The following is a 13,005-nucleotide window of genomic DNA, read 5'->3' as shown; positions in this document are numbered from 1 at the left end:
CGGACCCAGGGAGGGCCAGACACAGCTCACTTGGCCTCAGCTCTGTGGCTCCAGGTCAGAGTGTCTCCGGCCCCCGGTGGTGGCTCCTTGTCCTGGCAAATCACCTTTCTGTGAACACCCACCCCACTGTTGAGATCCAACCTCACATATCAATCACCCACATGTTCTTGTCCTAAACATGGGAAGGAGGACGGACAGACAGACAGGAAGATTCTATCCATGCAAAGCTGCACTACCCTCAGCTCTCTTTCCCTCCAGAGAGTCACCTCTTCTTCCCCCCCCCTCAGTCCTGGGGCACATCCACTTCCCCCTCAGTCCCTCTCAGTATGGTCAGCTGTGAACAGCATGCCAGTTCATCCCTCCAGCGGTCCCCATCCGTCCTTCCCCTCAGCTCACTGACAGGCTGCCTCCCTCGCTCCCAGAGCTGCTACCTCGGAAGGACACTCTGGAATAGAGCTCGGAGCCCCTGGGTGCAGCCGAAACCCAGGGGCCTCCCGACCACTCCTCCATGTTTTTTTTTTCCCAAGGACCGGGTTTTGTACACAGTGCATCCAACACAACTTCACATCAAGGCAGCTCTACACATAAACACAGGGTAAGTCCGTAAGCAGACAGATTCACTTGCAGTGAGCGGCTCAAATAGTATCTTCTGGACGTAGTTCCTGATAATTAAAACCCGAGACCTCATGTACATCAAGGTATCCGTGGTTAATGATAATGCACCTCGGGCTTCAGCACACCACACGGGAACTGCTCAGCGGGTGACTGGATGTTAATGAGTCTGAGGGTGGAAATCATTTCACAATATCCACACCTATCAAAACACCACGCGGCACACAATAAACACATACACGTTGTAGCTGTCAATTAAGCCTCAGTTGAGCTACAAAGATACTATTAATAAAAAGAAAATGAGGAAAAGCACAAGACAAAGACAAGTTTAAATTAACAAAACTCTGGCCGTTAGCACACAGCCTGGCCTACAGCATCAATGTTCTCACGACTCTACAACCTTTGTCTGGGCCTCCCCTGAATTCAGTCTATGATCCACCTAGAAATTGAATGAAGGAGTCTGCAGCCCAGGAACCTGGGTGAAATGTTTTGGGATTCACTCACATTTTCTCATCAGCCCCACCATGGTTACACCAGGCTACCCAGGGTACAGCCTGTCTCCAGTGTGTGGTCGGAGATGGGTCTACAATATCCTAAGTCCTTCAGCCGCCCTTCCTGTCATTTATGTCAGGACAGACTAACTCAAGGGCTACAAAGAGCCCCCAAATCCTTCACATCCCGCACACTGAGACTCTGTCAGATGTTAGGATGCCCATAGCCTGTTCCCACTGCACCTCACGACACATTATGAACAGTAGTGGCTGCGTGGCTATGAGCCACTGAGATGACTGAGGAGAGCCTGGCTGTGAATCCCTGAGTCTGGTATGGCTTCCTGAGAACCAGCTTCCTCCTCACAGGGAATTCCACACCCTTTTCCAGAGATACGAAGAACAAACCAAGGGCCATGGGTAATCAGCAAGAGAACACCCCGGAGGAGGCTTGCTCATGCTTCCCTCACAGCAGGTCACTTTCCTGTCCCATTCTTCCCTCCCAGGCCAGGGCTTACAGCCCACTGGAGCAGAAGTTACGTCCTGGTTACAGCTCATCTGAAACTCATTCTAGATGTTAACATCACCGCTTTATCAAGTGCACGTCTTCCTGGCCCGTGTGCGTGTGTGTGTGTGTGTGTGTGTGTGTGTGTGTGTGTGTGTTTCCTGTGTGTGTGTTTCCTGTGTGTGTGTGTCCTGTGTGTGTTTCCTGTGTGTGTTTCCTGTGTGTGTTTCCTGTGTGTGTGTGTCCTGTGTGTGTGTGTGTGTTTTCCTATATGTTTGTGTGTTTCCTGTTTGTGTGTTTCCTGTGTGTGTGTGTCCTGTGTGTGTGTGTGTGTTTCCTGTGTGTGTCTCCTGTGTGTGTGTGTCCTGTGTGTGTGTGTATGTGTGTTTCCTGTGTGTGTTTCCTGTGTGTGTGTGTCCTGTGTGTGTGTGTGTGTGTTTCCTGTGTGTGTTTCCTGTGTGTGTGTGTCCTGTGTGTGTGTGTGTGTTTCCTGTGTGTGTTTCCTGTGTGTGTGTGTCCTGTGTGTGTGTGTGCGTGTGTGTGTTTCCTGTGTGTTTCCTGTGTGTGTGTCCTGTGTGTGTGTGTGTGTTTCCTGTGTGTGTTTCCTGTGGGTGTTTCCTGTGTGTGTGTCCTGTGTGTGTGTGTCCTGTGTGTGTGTGTGTGTTTCCTGTGTGTGTTTCCTGTGTGTGTGTGTCCTGTGTGTGTCCTGTGTGTGTCCTGTGTGTGTGTGTGCGTGTGTGTGTTTCCTGTGTGTGTTTCCTGTGTGTGTGTTTCCTGTGTGTGTGTTTTTCCTATATGTTTGTGTGTTTCCTGTGTGTACCCTGTATGTGTTCGTGTGTTTGTGTTTTTCCTGTATGTGTGTTTCCTGTGTGTGTGTGTGTTTCCTGTGTGTGTGTTTCCTGTGTGTGTGTGTTTCCTGTGTGTGTGTGCTTCGTATGTGTGTGTCCTGGGTGTATGTATTGCCTGTGTGTGTGTGTGTGTTTCCTGTATGTGTGTGCGCATGTGTGTGTTTCCTGTGTGTGTGTGTGTTTCCTGTGTGTGTGTTTTTCCTGTATGTGTGTGTGCGTGTGTGTGTTTCCTGTGTGTGTGTGTGTGTGTGTGTGTGTGTGTGTGTGTGTTTCTCGGACTGCAGAGATGGCTTAATCAGTAAAGCATTTTGCCTTGTAAATTGAGGACCTGGGCTCAATCTCCAGAACCCTGGGGGGGCACAGTGGGGGGAGCCAGGCATGGTGGTTCATGCTTGTCATTCCATCAGTGGGGAAGCAGCGAGACAGATGGATCCCTAGGGTTCACTGTCTGGCTTGGCAGGCTTACCTACTTGGCAAATTCCAGGACTTGGCGAGTCCTGGTCTCAAAAACCAGAGTGGGTAAGATCTAAAGAATGACAGCCATGGGGGTTGGGGATTTAGCTCAGTGGTAGAGCGCTTGCCTAGCAAGCTCAAGGTCCTGGGTTTGGTCCCCAGCTCCGAAAAAAAGAAAGAAAACAAAAGAATGACAGCCATGGTTGACTGTTGGTCTCCATGCAGGTATGTACAGATATACGGACACCCGCACACACATGTGCACCCTTGTACACACTCACATACAAGTACATACTTGTATGTCTATTACATAGACAGATAGACACAGACAGACAGATCTGTCTTTGGGCCATGGGAGGATGCTGAAAAGCCACAGCCACGGGAGCTGAGGGCTGCCTCTGCCTGACTCGTCTGAGGTGTTAAGGCCCTTTGGCAATGAAGTCTTGAGAGCACATAATAGACAGCAGTCTAAACAGCTAGCAAAAATATGACCTTTTACATAAAACCAGCGCACAGTTACTGTTGAGATAGTTTATTTCACTCATTAATGGCCTATCCTGGGCCGAATAAAGACCTTCCAAAGACGGTAAGTGCTAATCCCTGAATCATACCAACGTGACTTTATTTTGGACTCTGTAGATGTGGTTAAGGGATATGAGGAGATCAACCTGAGGTACCTCAGTACCTCACACCCTACAAAGTGTTCTTTTGCAGAGGGAAACTGGTGCGTGGCTCAGCCGAGAAGGATGAGGAGGTGGGTTTTAGAGATGGGGCCACAAGCCAAGGGACAGGAGCAACTGCTAGAAACCAGGAAAGAGAAGAAGAGGGGCCTCAGGAGAGACAGGAGGCTTTGCAGGTGCCCCAAACTGTGAGAATTCGTTACAGCAGCCACAAGGCATGAATAACTGCCCAGGGATGGGGAGGGGACAACTTTACAAGCTCATGACCACCCTCCTCATCAGCCACAGATCAGGCTGCCTTCTACCTGAGCCCATCTCACTCCTTCCCCTCCCTGCCATCTCAGCAACCCCTGACAGCTCATGTGACCCCACAGGCAAGGTCAAAGGCCAGTCTCTCAGGTGATTCCAAATTCCGTCTGGCTGCCAGCTAACACCATCACAGGCTCCTCTTTGTATCACAGATCTATCTCCTGGTAAACCCAAGGTAGCCCAAAACCCTATGTAGAAAATGCACAGCCTACTCTAATACACCACCCACCCTGGCTCGGGAGTACAGCATGATGTCAAAATGGACGGCCACGCTTAGCATCACGGAAGGGGTACCGTACCACATACCACCAGCTCAGGGAATGACTCAAATGCAAAACGGTGAGGTATACGGTTTTTACTGACTGCAGATCCACCTTGTCAAATAATCCTAAATTGAACCAACGTAAGCCAAAGAATTTCTACCATTTCCTAATCCTCTCCAGCTCTCTCAATTCCCTGGAAGGGGGAAAAAGGCAACTGTATGACTCACAGCAGGGAGCACCTCAGATGACTCACAGCAGGGAGCACCTCAGATGACTCACAGCAGGGAGCACCTCAGATGACTCACAGCAGGGAGCACCTCAGATGACTCACAGCAGGGAGCACCTCAGATGACTCACAGCAGGGAGCACCTCAGATGACTCACAGCAGGGAGCACCTCAGATGACTCACAGCAGGGAGCACCTCAGATGACTCACTGCAGGGAGCACCTCAGATGACTCACAGCAGGGAGCACCTCAGATGACTCACAGCAGGGAGCACCTCAGATGACTCACAGCAGGGAGCACCTCAGATGACTCACAGCAGGGAGCACCTCAGATGACTCACTGCAGGGAGCACCTCAGATGACTCACAGCAGGGAGCACCTCAGATGACTCACAGCAGGGAGCACCTCAGATGACTCACAGCAGGGAGCACCTCAGATGACTCACTGCAGGGAGCACCTCAGATGACTCACTGCAGGGAGCACCTCAGATGACTCACAGCAGGGAACATCTCAGATGACTCACAGCAGGGAGCACCTCAGATGACTCACAGCAGGGAGCACCTCAGATGACTCACAGCAGGGAGCACCACTCTGGAACCATCCCCTCAGCCCTGCCCTTGAGCTGTCTCACAGAGCCCTTTGTATCAATAGTGTGGAAACTGGAGTCTCAAAGACTGGTTCCTAAGCCCTGGAAGCCGTAAATGTTGTCTAATTAAGACAGGGGTCTTTATGGACATGATGACACAGTCTTGAGAAGGGAAGGTCCCCTTGCATCAATGGAGTGAGTCCCAAAGACTATCTCAGATGACCTTAGAGGATGAAAAGGATCCGTCAGGTGTCCTAATAAGAAGAGGGCAGCTACACAAACAAGGAGACCATGATTAGTACAGCCACCAGAGAACAGAACAAAGCCAAGGTCTCCCCAAGGGTCCCAGGGTTGGGGGGAGGGAACGTGGGTCCCATTATCTTTTTGTGTTAGAACCCATGGAGTTGATTTCGGACTTTGGATCTCAGATACTGGTGAATAATTTCCTGTTGTTTCAAGCCAAGTCACGGTAATTTGTCACAGCAGCGCAGGAAACTAACATCGGATGTCACCAGGATGTCATTGATGTCTTATTTCTCCAGTTCTAGTCACCCAGCAGCCCTGTGAGAACATCTCGAAGGGTTAAAGCTACCTCAGGGGGAGAGTGCTGTCTGTTTAGCTCCCTCTCCATCTTCAAAAAGACAGTCTCGTTTCCATTTTGGCGCCACAGTGATAACGCTTAAACATGGGGCGCCATTCTGATTACATGAAACCATTTAATCAACGGCGTGTGCAACAACTGAAGTGGGAACTGAGTGGGGATTAAGGGAAACACAATCAGTGATCAACACAGTGAGGCCTGGGGTTTACCAGGATGGAAATCAGGAAATCTAATTGCAAAATGTCTATAATGCCCTTTCCATCGGGTAAAAGCCAGTGTGGACTTGGGTCTCTCTGAAAATTGTGTTAGGGAAGAGAGTTTTAGACGAAAAATGCATTGCCAAAAAAACCCTGTAAAATAAGCAGATTTAGCATGTTCTAGACCATGGGAGAGAGGCCGCCAGTGTCTGAGACCATCGCTACAAAGCCACTGAGGGTCAGCACTGTGGCAATGCTATTTAGGAACTCCCAATCAGTGTGTGTGTGTGTGTGTGTGTGTGTGTGTGTGTGTGTATGGTGTGTGCATGTGTGTGTGCATGTATGTGTGTGCATGTGTGTGTATGTGTGTGTGCATGTGTGTGTGCATGTATGTTGTGTGTGTGTGTATGTGTATGTGTGTGTGTGGTTTTTAGTTCTCTCATGTTGGGAAGTGTGAAGGAGGAGGTCAGGAGACAATCTAAGTCCACGATCTAAGACTATCAAGAGAACCAGTTCTCTAAGGTCATTGAAACCAAGGATCTAAGTTGCAAAGGCTCTGAAATTTTTACAAAAGCATCTGCTTCAGGTCTAGAAGTTGCTTCTGTGATTCAGAGCTCTGGCTGCCCTTCCAGAGGCTCCAGGTTTGATCTCAGTGTCCACATGGCAGCTCAGAACCCACTTGGGGCTAAACCCAGGCGGATACGACACCTTCTTCTGGTCTCTGCAGGCACTAGGCATACCTGCAGGCCACACAGCCATACACATAAAATAAAACTCTAAAAATGAAAAGAGGAAGTTTTAAAGATTTTGCCGTATTTCCAGCATGCAGAGCCGTGATGCACGGCGGCTGCAAGCAGGTTTATTACCAGCTTTTCCACTCATAAGAAACTCCCCACTACCCTTCCTCTTTCCCTGTCCAAACACACCGAGAGCCAACCCAAGACAGCCGAAATCTCATTCAAATAACGAGATGAGCTCTCTACAAAGAATGGAAGTCCCTTGAGATTAATTTTAAAAAAAAAAAGTAAAGTAAAATAAATAAATCAAACAGGAAGACCTAAAGGAACAGGAGAAGGCTTTGCCTTGCATGGAATGGCCCCTGTCACTCTCCAGGACAAGTCAGAAGGAAAGAACTCTTGTGGGTTCCATATCAGGAGGAAAGGGACCTGTGACAGAAAGGAACCCCAATGGTTCTGCTGTATATTTTAGGGGGATAAGATGTGGGTACAGCAATAGCCTACAGCTCCCTAAACCCTAGTGCACTTGTACTGTGCCCTGCACCTGTGAGGACTCCTTACATTAAGTCAATATCACCACCACATTACTTTCAATGGCTCAGCCCATAGAGAGTGAAAGCTCATTCGGCTCCAGTCAGCCAATGGAACGATACACACCCTGCCTCGACCCACAGCTGTGGCCCACAGACAAGAAGCACGGGCCTCCCCCAGGTGTCTTGAATTCTCCCACAATGTAATTGTTTTCCAGTCCCAAGGCAGTGGTCGTACCAACCTAGTTTCTCTCATCGTTAGATACTGACTTGGTTGAGACTGTCTACACGGGACCAGAGTTAGTAGCATTGTCAAGACATCCCTTTCTCCTGGATTCTGGACAGTCTTTAAAACTCATCCTTCTGAAGCTAGATCCAGAATGATGTACCAACTCCCTGAATAGGAAACTCGGGTACTAAATGAGTCTTCTGTGTGGCTGAAAGAAAAATAGACTCCTTTCAACATCACAGAAGCATGCCTGCATTTTACACATTTCACAGTGGATGCTGGGTTTCCAGGAGTTCATGCCTTCAAAGCACCTTTGTATTGTAATGTATAAAGGGTCTGACTGCTCAGGGAATAAGCACTAACAACGAGATTTCTTTTGAATTTGGAAATGAGTCCCAAAAAGCTTTCTGTTCAGAGCACTTTGGTTTCCTAATGGATATTATCTGCTAAACTGAAATTAATATTCCGTGCTTTAATGAACAGGCATTCGGCATTAAAGCTCACTGGATACTACTCCAGGTAACAACAATTGGCCACGACTGACTCACGGTTTCTCAAGCTTGTGTGTAGGGAGAGGCTCGGATCATTTGCAGTGGTTTGAAATTACTAAAATGAATTGTCCTTCCTTAAATGGGTAAGTTGAGGCCTTAAGTTCAGTGTGACTGTGTTTGGAGACAGGGCTTTGAAAGAGGAGATTAAAAGTAAAGCTTAGTCACAGGGGTGGGGCCATGGGAGGACATGGCCAAGAGGGAGAGAGGCCTGAGGTGAAACCTGTCAGCACTTCCAATCTTAACCTTCTAGAACCACAAGAAAATTAATGTGTGTTATTTAAGCCACACGGTCTATGGGATACCTTCATGGAGCCGGAGCAGACAAATGGGCCACCAAACACATTACTGCAGGGTTCCCCACAGTAAGAACAAGGGCCACCAAGACTAAGGCAGTTCTCAGAGCCCCTCTCCTCTCCTCAGCTTGCTTGCCCCAGGCACAGCAATGGTTCACACTTGCACAGGTTCAGCACTGGCAACAGTCAGGATTCAAGCCGGGCACAAGTACTTCGGACTGTTGACTGCCCTGTGACTGGGGCCTCTCAAGAGGGCCTCGATGATTTGACTAATAGAAAAGGAATTATAGCGCCTTCATCTAGGATGCTGGAGAGACAAATGAACCCTTGACAGCACAGTTGCCAGATTCCTGTCATGGCTTGTGTTTTACTCAAGAGAAAATATAAATAAATAAATAAATAAATAAATAAACAAACAAACAAACAAACAAACAAACAGGAGGTAGGAAGCCCTTGCAATCCAAAGCCTATCCGTGCAACTGTCCCTGTCAAGTCCCTAGTACCATTAGGGACATAATCCAGGATCCCAGTTCTCTCTGGACCTACATTCTCTTCCCTCAGGCACAGCTCCTCCTGCTTCTCCTCCAGGGCTCAGTTTTCTTTTCTCATTAGAGAGAGGTACATGTCCCCTCCTCTGCTGTCCTGGGTCTAACGATGTCCACACGCTATGACTGACATCTCTGCTTTACATGAGCTGTAATGTGCATGCAGTCATCTGTGTGTGGATCATCCAAAGGCCACTCAACACTGTGTCACCTCTGTATATCTTCCACGTATCCACAGGCTGTTCCAACTGGCAGGCTCCTTCACTTCCCTCTACTCTCCCTCCGGTCCATCCCTAATTCTCCATCCCTAATTAATCATCAAGGCCTTCCAGCTCCACCTCCTAAGTCCCCCTCCCTCCACCCCTCACCACCACACTGACCTGGGTCACACTGCCCCGATCATACCCTCATCTCCAGCTCTGGTCCCTGCTCACCCTGGCCTGGAAATTCCTCCCACACGTAACTCACTCACTCCCAACTCCCACTCCACTCTCGGACTCAGGTTACACTCTTCTCCCAACACTTCAATGCCACACACAGAGAGAGGCCGGGGGAGGGACAGGGAGAGAGGGAAAGAGGGACTGAAGTACCTCATACACACAGAGAGGCAGAAATTGCGTTTGGCTTTCTAGCCCTTAGTAAAGTCCTTGGGGTCAGCAAGAACTAAGAATGAGGGAGGGATGGAATGAGGGCATGGATGATGCTGTGGGTAGACAAAATGTTTGTGGGTAGATGGATGGATGGATGGATGGATGGATGGCTAGGTAGATGGATGGATAAGTAGATGATAGATAGATGGATAAATGGATGGATAGTGGATGGGTAGATCAAAGAATGGAAAATTCCACCAATACTCCACAGACAGCTTGTATGTTCTTGGTCATCTCTATGGCTTCTTGGAGGAACTTCCCAAACTGTAACAGAGCAGAACAACACTTTTGCTGCATTGTTGGGTAGGAATAGTGAATACAACCTATGGACACAGACTCAGCTGGTGAAAGACTGTGATGAAGATATCACAGAGCCCGCTCTAAGGAGCACTCCCCATTCCAAGAGTGTCTCCTGAAGCCTACTCACTGCTACAACCCCACCAAAACAACATCCACAACCCACTCAATCAGGTCTACTTTCCCTATAGGTCACTGGATTTGATAAAGATACCTCCTTTAAGGTACATAATGTTCCCACCTGCAACCCTCCTAGGCTCTAGGGTCCTCTCGCTCTCCTTAAGAGCTCATCCTTTCCCTAGAACCCACTTCTAGAACCCATACCTAGCACCAGTGCCCATGTGCCCAGTGCCTAGCTGTGTCAATAATAGGAAAGGAGCTCAATAACCATGTCGACTAGAGAGGTTAGAGGGAAGAGAGGAAGGATGGACAGACAGATGACCCCACCCCAGCCCTTTCCCAATTAAGTGTGTGTTCTGTGGCTCTACCTCCAACAGGACAGCAGCCATTTACTTAGACTAAACATTTATTCTAGAAAGTGGGTACACAGGAAAAGATCAGCTCTGGATGAGCGTTACCAGAGAGACGGGACCACTGCCAAGTTCAAGTATGGACCCAGCCATCCTCCCTGCAGCTGATTAGTCTTACTACTGACAGCATAGTTGAGAGAGAGTTGAGGCTGAGTCACATGAAAATTCACATCAGCAGCATTAACATAGGAGCTCCAGGAATCCCCCCATGCCAGAGAGACCCTCATTGTTCCCATCCTACTCCCTTGTGCCCCCCAAAACCCCTTCTTCTTCAACAGTTAACTCTGGATTAGAGGATGGATGGATGGATGGATGGATGGATGGATGAGCGGATGGATGGATGGATGGATGGATGGATGGATGGGCAGATGGATGGATGGATGGATGGATGGATGGATGGATGGATGGATGAATGGGTGGATAGATGGATGGGTGGATGGATAGATGGGTGGATGGATGAGTGGATGGGTGGATCTCAGCCAATTAACCGTTCTAAGCTCCAGACTTATCTGAGTTGCCTGCTAGCTTCTCAAGAGCACCAGATCCATGTGAACACACGCAGACGCCAAATTTCTTCAAGAAGACCCAAGTCCTAATGTTGCCTACACAGCCTCACCTCAACCGCTCCTATCTGTCCTTGCCACCCCGGGCTGCATACTGACTAACTCCTGCTGTTTCTCAGGCTACTCAGGAACATTGATCCAGAGACCTTAACCAGATGCTAACACCCAAAGCTCAGGAGACTTTGAGCAAATGTTTCCTTTTAGCAAGACCACCTGTGGACTCCAACCCCTACCTCTTTCCTATCTTCCCACTCCATGGCACTGCCACCTCTGCAAGCCATTGGAACTCACTGCATACAGACTCTGTGAGTGCCCACAAGCCTAGGAAAGAAGGTGGCCCCTTCATTTCCTGCCACACACAGAAGGCACTCAAGAGAATGAATGAGTGAATGAATGAATGAATGAATGAATGAATGAATCCAAGTGCACTTGGCTAAAGGGGGAAGTTCTGGAAACTTGAACTTATTTAGGTTGAACCTGTCCCTTGAGTAATGCATGGGTTGAGTCTCCAGTGTGACCGTATTTGCAAAAAGGGCCTTACATTGGGAAATCAAGGTAAAAAGAGTGAATCTTCAATCTGAGAGAGCCAATAACTTCCTAAGAGGGAGACACTGGTCATGTGCACAAGCAATGTTACCCTTAAGGTCACTGCCTGGGTCCTGGTAGACCTAACAAGCTAGCCTAGCATCCTCAGTAGGCCAACTGAACCATATGGAGCACAGCAAAGAGATTTATTCAATTCGACCAAGTCAGAAAGGGGAAGAAAGAAAGAGTCCCAGTGAGCTTCTCACCCATGTGGGAGGTCCTGAACCAGGGCTGGGTCAACACAAGTCAAGAGACACGTCTAACAAAGCTGCCCTGGTCAAGAGGTGTCCCACCCACCCCTGGGCCATCCCTGTCTCAGTTCAGGGTCTCTCCTGCAGGGGCTCAGATAAGTCGTCAGATGCGTGAAGTGTGTTTCTGGGAGACAAGCTTGCCCTCTGGCTGGCACACGCTTGCAGATTTTTCCTTTTCTCAGCATAAGACTCCTGGGGAGATGCCAGTATGGAGGAAACCATTGTTGAAATCGTCTGATCACCACAAGGAGGGTCACTGACATCTCTTTACAACATCATCCCTGTCAGGACAGTCAAAAGGAGGCTATGTGAGGACACAAAAGGAAACAGCAGGATGGTGGCCTTGGGAGAAACCAAACCTCTGCAAAGGCCTGGACCATGTGAAAGCAAAAGCCAGGGCTATTTACCCTGCCCATCCCAGGCCTCTTCCTAACCTTAAGCAAACAAATAAGTTGATGGACACCCTTGTAAACTTCATTATACACAGTAGAATCTGGGTGACCATGCAGCATGAATTCAGCAAAGAAGTTCTCCCAACCCCCAAAGAAGCCAGAAAAGGAAAATGACAAAGGGTTTGGGGCTCTGCCTCTCCAGCCCCAGCCAGAATTCAGTGGAAAAGGACTGAATGCTGGCACGAATAGCAAGACCCAGTGGGAAGTTTTGAAAATCAACTGGCTTTGTGCCTTCTTCCCCAGAACCTGTGTGTACACGTACCCGACTGGAACGTGCCCCTGTGTGGATGAGAATTATTTAACAGGAAGCAGAGAATATGCTTTGCCGCCTTCATAATTAATATCAGTGTTGCTTGGATTCCCAGAGAAAGAAATGCCAGACAGCAAGCATGCATGACTGTCTTTTACAGGGACTAATTGCTGCTGCTTATGTAGCTGAACACAACTGCTCCTGACCCCCTGGCTCCCTGCTGGCCTTCCCCCACTGCGGCTGTAAGCTAAAATTCATCTCTTTGTAAACGAAGGGGAGAGGAGAGGCGTCTTCTCTCCCAGTATTAAAAATGAGTGAGGAAAAACTTCCTTCCCCAGATGAAACCACAGAGCTCATTAGAACAGATCTCCCCGACAGCTGACGTACCTGGCACTGGGCAGAAGCAAAAGCCTCGACTCTATTTTAAGGGGGAAAAAATAATCAGCCACTTCAGGGCTGGGGAGCCCTCCCACGCCCGCCCTGTGGAGTTCGGAAGCTACTTTCCCGGGGTTACTCTGTACACACTCTACTCTGGCTCTAATTTATTGGGCAAATCACCCTGGAAACACACCCTGCTGGTGGGAAAGAAGAAACCAGATCCTGCTGGACTGGAAAAAAAAAAAAAAAAAAAAAAGCAAACAGGAGCTGGCATGGCAGAGGCTGGACTGCAGACGTGGGCGCCTTCGAGGTGCTGGTGATTCTTACCCAGAGCCTGCCTGCCTTCTTCCTTGCTTGTGATCGTGTTGCCTTTGTAAGCCATGACAAAAGAATGCCAA

At 48.8% G+C, this 13,005-nt stretch overlaps 1 protein-coding gene across 2 annotated transcripts in view; it reads right to left on the bottom strand.

Annotated features, from left to right (window-relative positions):
• Nucleotides 1-13,005, bottom strand: part of Hunk (hormonally upregulated Neu-associated kinase) — a 116,341-nt gene that overhangs the window by 66,052 nt on the left and 37,284 nt on the right.

This window comes from Rattus norvegicus, chromosome 11, assembly GCF_021556685.1.
Source record: "Rattus norvegicus strain SHRSP/BbbUtx chromosome 11, alternate assembly SHRSP_T2T, whole genome shotgun sequence".
In the NCBI taxonomy this organism is placed as follows: Eukaryota; Metazoa; Chordata; class Mammalia; order Rodentia; family Muridae; genus Rattus; species Rattus norvegicus.
Note: the sequence above shows the minus strand (reverse complement) of the source record. Positions and strands in the feature narration are given on the sequence as shown.